This window comes from Perognathus longimembris, chromosome 2 (assembly GCF_023159225.1).
Source record: "Perognathus longimembris pacificus isolate PPM17 chromosome 2, ASM2315922v1, whole genome shotgun sequence".
Taxonomy (NCBI): Eukaryota; Metazoa; Chordata; class Mammalia; order Rodentia; family Heteromyidae; genus Perognathus; species Perognathus longimembris.
In genome coordinates, this window is record NC_063162.1 from 67,045,808 (window position 1) to 67,053,211 (window position 7,404).

General features: G+C 50.0%; 1 protein-coding gene across 1 annotated transcript in view; it reads left to right on the forward strand.

The window, feature by feature from the left end:
* Nucleotides 1–3,106: 3,106 nt before the first annotated feature.
* Nucleotides 3,107–7,404, forward strand: part of Upp1 (uridine phosphorylase 1) — a 22,703-nt gene continuing 18,405 nt past the window's right edge. The window contains exon 1 of the mRNA XM_048339400.1: nt 3,107–3,384. The gene's annotated coding sequence lies outside the window, so the exon portion shown is untranslated. The remainder of the gene's footprint in view (nt 3,385–7,404) is intronic.

A 7,404-nucleotide genomic window follows, 5' to 3' on the forward strand; every position in this document is an offset into this window, starting at 1 on the left:
AAACCTCCCCAGAAGCAAGTTGTGGCCTGGTAAGGGGTCTGTCCTGAGTGGGCTCAGCTGTGTCAGGCATTGAGCAGTACTTTTGCTAAAAGCTAATAAACAACAAAAACTGCTTTGCTAAAAAGCACTGAATATTTGCTTGGGCCCATAAATTAACTAAAAATAGGAGGAGAAACTTGGCATTGCAGCCTGTGTTTTCTTGTCTTTAAGCTATTTCCTTTACAATTGTTTTGCAATCACCTTGGAATCCAGGAAGTAAGTGTAATTTTTTGTGTGCTCCAGTTCTGTGACTTGAACACAGGGCCTCATTTTATTTGTCTGTTTTCTTAGGGCTAGCTCTCTACCACTAGAACCAAGGCTTTACTTTTTCTTTTTGTTAGTTAATTGGAGATAAGAGTCTCACATACTTCTTTTCCAGGCTAGCTTTAAGCCTCCACCCTCAGACCTCAGCCTTCTAGGAATATAGGCATGAGCCACCAGTACCAGAGAGAGGCTGTATACTTTATACCTTGTCTAATCCTTAGATAATGGTTCTGGGTGGCTGAGACCTACCCAACAAGCAAGTCACCAGACTTTCTTTTGCCAGTGTGGCCTCTTGATTCTCTTACCTAAAGAATTTACAACCCCCTCCCTTTGTTTTAAACCCTTAACATTTCAATGGAAAAGGGAGATTTAGATGGTCCCTCAAAGTCTTTTAGTCTTGTAGCTTTCCATCAAAAAGGAGATATGTTAGACTATATTAGACATTGCCAGAAACTATACAGACATCCAGGTATAGAAGAACAAAGGGAAAGTTTATTGCCAGCAGAGGGACTGGCAAGACCCCTTCTCACCAGGATAAGTGAGAAGTGCAGTCTATTGTCTGGGGTGACCTATATAACCTAGGAGGTCTTGGAAGCGGGGACCTTGGTGTGGATGTGAGTGTGGACCAGTGGCTTCACCATGTTGGGCTATGATTGATGGCTGCTGTCAAGTGGTGGATAAGTGGGATTCTGCAACCACCCAGGCTTGGAGGTCACTTGTAAGGGGATCTTGTTGCCTTACATGATCATAAATGTACTAAAGAAATGTTGTCTCAAGGAAGTGGGGGGGGGGGCTACATATTCTGCCACCCTTACTACATGGGCCTATTGTTACTTAGAAAGGGAGCATGCTAAGCTATGGGAGAGAAGGCTATCAGTCTTTCAAGATATGATGGGATGCACCCTTCCCAGGCTTTTTTTTCTATTTACTACCAGGTTTAATTCTTGAGTCATTTCCCCATCTCATCTAGCCATCCAGCCTCAGTTCTGGGACTATTTTTACCTATCGGGCAGGGGAGTGTCATTTCCTGGTGTGACCTGGTTTGGATGAGCTGGAGGGCCTTAGTCCTCAGCCTGCGTCAGAACCTGGGGTCCAGCCACGCAAGCTGTGGTCCTCACTGACCTCACTTTGTTCTCTCTCTGGGAATTTGTCAAGGCTGGCACTCTACCACTTTGAGCCACAGGGCCACTTCTCATTTTCTGGTGGTTACTTGGAGATAAGAGTCTCATGGACTTGCTAGTCCTGGCTAACTCTGAACTGTGATCCTCAGATTTCAGCTTCCTGAGTAGCTAGGATTATAGGCATGAACCACCAGTGTCTAGGTATGTCTGCAAAAATGTAACCTGACTTTTTTTTGTTGTTGTTAGTCCTGGGGCTTGGCCTGAGCACTGTCCCTGGCTTCCTTTTGCTCAAGGCTAGCACTCTACCTCTTGAGCCACAGTAGCACTTCCAGACTTTTCTGTTTAGGCAGAGATGAGGAATCAAACCCAAGGCTTCATGCATGCTAGGCAAGCACTCTACTGCTAAGTTACATTCCCAGCCCTGAAGGTTAAATCTTGATACTTGTTTCACTTCAGAGTTCATTTGCTGCTTCTTGGAAATTAAAAAAAAAAAAATAAAGAAAGGTCCTTTAGGCAAGAGGTGGTGGCTTACACCTGTAATCCTACCTACTCAGGAGGTAAAGATCTAAGGATCCACACAAAATCAGCACAAGGCAAAAAAAAAAAAATGTACCTAAGACTCTTATCTGCAAATAATCAGCAAAACTCAGGAAGTGGAGCTATGGTTCAAGTGGTAGAGTGGCCAGCCTTGAGCAAAAAAGGTCAGGGACAGTGTTGGGGATCTGAGTTCAGGATCTAGACACACACACACACACACACACTCTTAATACACACACTCTCTCTCTCTCTCTCTCTCTCTCTCTCTCTCTCTCTCTCTCTCTCTCTCTCTCTCTCTCTCTCTCTCTTAATCTCCATAGGCAGAAGGAGGCTGACAGGCTATCAAATAAGTTTACCAGTGGCCGCTCCCAGCCCTGCCTGCTGCCTTCTGGCTCTTGGTTGTCATCAGGCCCGTGCCAAGGAGATAAACTGGCAGTGGAAACCAGAGAGGGAGGAGAGGGCACTGGGAGGGCCGGGGGTGGGGGTGCAGGCGGGCGCCCCTCAGGGCTGAGGGGACAGTCTGGCCTGGTGGGAGCCATTTCCCCTTACCCCCCAAGCTCTCAGATTTTCCTCCAAGTACTGGTGAACTCCAGAAAGGTTCCAGGAGAATCCAGAAACTGACCTGAAAGACGGAGGGGGAGCCACAGCTGACCATGGTGCAGCCGGTGCTCCTAAAACGGTCACACTGTCCTCTGCCTCCCGCACTCCCACTGTGCGGGTCCCCCTGGAGGCCACCTCGGGAGAGACACAAGGCGGGCAGGCCAGACAGAGGCAGACAGAGGAGCAGGCCCGGGCCTGGTCAGTGGCGGGCGTCCTGGGGAAGCAAGAGCACTGCGTCCAGACAAGTTTTCCGCGCTGCCCAGCGTGTAGCACCTGCGGGCAAGCTGTCCCACGTAGTACCAGTGGTTTAGTGAGTAATGGGGTAACAGCCTAGGGAGAGGAGCCCACCGCGCGCGGGGCCCGGCATCCTACCGGCGGGGATCCGGGGAGCTGGAGGCGGGGCGCGCGCGTCCTGCCGGGCGGGCAGGGCGCGGTCAGCGGAGCCTGCGGGTGGCTGGGTGGGCGGGGCCGGGCGCGGTCAGCGGAGACCGCGGGTCGCCGAGGCGGGCGTGGCCGGGTGACCGTCCCCGGGCGGGGTCACCGGGGCGGGGCGCCGGGCTGCGGGCGGAGATTCCGGGCTTTAGGTGACCGCGCGCGCGCTGCTCCTGGCGGATCCTCCCGGCTCGCCGCGCCGCCGCTCCGGACTCCGCATCCCTGCGCCGCCGCTCCGGACTCCGCATCCCCGCGCCGCCGCTCCGGACTCCGCACCCCGTGCTGCCCGGTCCTCTGCCGGGAGCCAGGTCCCTGCCGGGCACCCGGCTGCGGACGTGGGGAGGCGGGGCGCCCGCAGCGGATCCCCGCGCGCCGGCGGCAAGTCTGAGCGGTGAGTGGTCGGGGCTCGGGTTTGGCCTCGGGTTCTCCACGGCGGGGCCCCCGGCCTGTCGCGGTCCTGGGCAACGCCGCTGGGCTGTGCATGGGCCGTGGCTCACGTTCACCTAGACCAGCCGTGCGGAGGCTGGGCGGGGGGCGGGGGGAAGGCGGAGCCGGAGCCGCCGGGCGGGTGCCGCGGGGCCGGGCGGGTGCTGCTTTGGGGGATCTGGGGGACCCGGCCGGCGTGGGTCCCACCTGGTGCGCGCACTGCGTGGTAGGTGTAGAGTTCAGGACCAGGTCGTGCAGAGCGCCCACAGGTGCTCTCGCACTTGGGGAGGAAGTTAGAGACCCAATACAGCTTGCTTGTTGGTCCTCCTTACAAAGACTTTCCAACAGCTCTCTCCCCTCTCAAGTCTCCCCTCTCTTCTCCCCCTCCCCTCTCTCCTCCCTCTCCTCTCTTCCCCTCTTCTTCCCTCTCCCCTCTCCTCTCTCCTCCCCTCACCCTTCTCCTCTCCCTTCTCATGGAGTCTCATGGACTTTTCTGCCTGGTCTAACTTCAAATCGCAATCCTTACTGGACAAGAATATCTAAAGTTAAATCTTCGCAGGCTTTTTCTGGGCTATGCCCTGCCAGCCATTGTCTGTTTGCCTTTCTTTCGGTTTGTCTAACTTGTGCTCCTTCTACATTTTGGACCCAAACTCCCTAGGTTGATCTACCATTCTTTCTTTTCTTTCTTTGGAGCATAAGTTGACTGCCAGGGTCTCCCTCCAAGTCTGCAGACATTCAGTGCAGGTTTCTTAGGCACAGATATCGGTTTAAGTTTTCTTAGCACTCATTGATATTTTAGCTACAAAAGATAGGTTAAGTGGCTCATGCCTGTAATCCTAGTTACTCAGGAGGCTGAGATCGGAGGATAGTGGTTTGAAGCTAGCTCAGGCATCAAAGTCTATAAGTTTCGCCCCCAATAAACTCCTCCCTGAAAAGCAGAAGTGGTTGAAACAAAGGAAAAAAAGAGATTAGTTTTTCTTCACCTTGGTGCACACAAGTATGTGTGTGTGTACATGTGCATGCACACGCATACAGGTACTGGGGCTTGAACTCAGGACCTAGGCACTGTTCCTTAGCTTTTTTGCTCAAGGTTAGTACTCTACCACTTGAGCCGCAGATCCATTTTGCCATTTTGATGATCAATTAGCAATAAGAGTCTCACAGACTTTCCTGCCCAGGCTAGCTTTGAACTATAATTCTTAGATCTCAACCTCCCGTGTAGCAAGGATTACAGGTGTGTCTCTGACACCTGTCTATCTTGGCTTTTTTTGTCAAGTGTGCTTTGATTGCATCTACTGAACTTTATTACTATAAAAAAGCAAATGCAAATCAAACAGAAAGTGAAACTTCCAAGTTTTACTATGCCCTAAAAATAAACACTGAATATTTACTCTTCCTTCCTCCTTTCTATCCTCCACCCTCTCTTCCTCTCTTTCTCTTTCACAGACGTACTTCAGTCACAGCTCCACTTCTGACCTTTTGGTGGTTAATTGGAGATAAGAGTTTTCTGTCTAGGCTGGCTTCTGCTGAGTTTCTCATATCCCCGGATCCTGAGTAGCTAGGTTTATGGGCACTAGCCACTGGTGCCTAGCTATTTATTGGGATTTGAGCCTTCACAGAAGGAATAAAGCAGTGGCCCACAGAGATTGGCCTGCTGCTTATTGTTCAAAAGTTACAGTTAATTAGCATGGGCTAATTTGTTTGGTGATTGTCCATTAGTCATGGACATGGTTTCCAAAGATGTTTTCCTTCTTGTGTGCACAAGCATCCTGCCTTGAGGTTTGCAGATGAACAATGCCTTAACCCCGGAATTGCCAAATTACTCATAGTTGCATGTGATATCCTGACTTCCTGGTTTGTCCTGGGCCTGAGTGCTAACTGCTCAGAAAGCCCAGGATGTGGTAGAAGAAACACAGAGTAACTCTAACAGGCAATAAGGCTTGTGTTACATGTTGGACAAAATGATCGACATGTCTACATGTACTACTAAGTAGGGTCTGCTTCACAGGTCAGTGTAGCAAAGGATCAGAATGAGATGAGGATGGAGATTTCAAAGCTTTTTTTCTCCCTTCAACCATCCATCAGATAGTCATAGCTTCCCATCAGGACTCAGTATTTTAAGCTAATGTGGCCCTCAGAAGTTTTTTGAAGAAAGTCAGGCAACTATGATCATAATCTACACATCAGGGGCATTGTCTTCACTAATCCAGTGGGAAGCTAATAATATGTTGCTCAGTTGTGTGATTTTCAAAGGTGATAACTTGGAAAAGATAAACCAAGGGAAGATGCTATGGTTCTGATCTGACATCTGGGTGGATTCTACGGAGGTACCAGGGCTCTTTGTGGAATAAGATCTTTCCATGGTGACAGTTTGTGGTTTGTCATTTGTATAGTCATCTCAAACATCACTAGTTTTATCTTAGTTACATCATAAGGGGCTTCAAGCTTGTCATTTTTGACAAAGCAAGTGAAAATTTTATTTACCTCTTTCTTCATTGATGGATTTTTTTTTTTCAATCTTGAGACTTGAATCCAGCCTAGGTGCTGCCCTGAGGATGTGTGTTTGTTCTCAAAGCTAACCCTCTACCACTTGAGCCAAAGCACCACTTTGGTTTTCTGGTGATTAGTTAGATTGCAGGCATGAGCCACCAGCACCTGGCTAAAAGTATAATTTTAATGGGTATTTCATGTAGGGTCCAGAGTTTATGTGCATTTTTGTCTTCTTGTACTAGTCCTTAGCCCTGTCATCCCTACCATCTCTTTTCCAGTCTGGTTTCTGGTCAGGAATCATGAAAGGACCATTGTTCCTTCACCAGAGCATGCTAAGTTCCCATTGATTTGTGTCTGCATGTGTGTGTGCGTGTGTGCACGCCCAGGGAAGTACTAAATTAAAGGACTGGGCGATGTCCCTTAGCTTTTCCCCTCAAGGTTAGCTCTCTATCACTTGAGCCACAGCTCCACTTTTGGCTTTTTGCTGGTTAATTGGAGGTAAGAATCTCAGAATTGTCTGCCTTCAAACTGAGACCCTCAGATCTCAGTAGCTAGGCTTATAGGTGTGAGATACTGGTGCCCAGAAAAATCAAGCCTTTAAGGGGGGGGCAGATATTTGAGTCTCCTGGGCAGCATATGCTCAGCTTACAACAAAAGTGGGGGGAGGGCTTTGGTTATTACCTCACTGTCACTTTGCATAAGAGGGCTCTTAGGCTAGGGCCCATATTCCCCCAGGACTATGAGCTCAGAGATCACCAGGTGGCCCCTGGGGACAAGTGAGTCCACAGGGTGTGTTCATGGTTCATGGTTGTCATCCTATGAGGCTCCAGTTGCCCTAAGAGGTGATATCTTTTGTCTCTCTCCTCTGGTCTTTCAAGGCCCCCATGGGTAACTGAAACTATCACCCTTACTTCCTCCCGTGTACACAGTTACCCTTGGTCCTTTCTCAACTGAGCTTTCAGAAGTCTACAACCGTCTTTGCCTGTGATGTTGTTAATTAAAGCCTGGCTAAGCACAGGGCTGAGATAAAGGGAGGAAAGTCAGGAGGGAAGGAGGAAGTAGAGGAAGGGGGAGGAGGAAGTAGACTGAGGAAGGTGCCTTCAGAGGTGAGAAGGACCAGGAAATTGCCTTCTTTGGAATCCCCAAACTCTTCTTTTCTCAGTGAATGGAAAGAGACAGAGATGGCTCTACACCAGAACAGGCCAACTGGGGAGAACACACAGGGGGAGCCTCCGGCCAAAGCTAGAGATGCCTTCTCTCGCACCCCTTTTAGGACGTGTGTAGTGGTCCATTAGAATGCTGGTTGTGCCTGGTGGAGATTGGTAGGAAAGTAACAGATGGTGGGACATAGGTAATGTGTGACATGAGTCACAGCTAGAGGGAGGGAAGAAACCAGCAAAGGGGGGGGAGGCAGGGTGTTGTTTGCTCAAGGCCCTCGCCTGTTAAAGTGCCAGTATATTAGTGCCAACTGCATGGCAGGTGGAGAGAGGGTAGG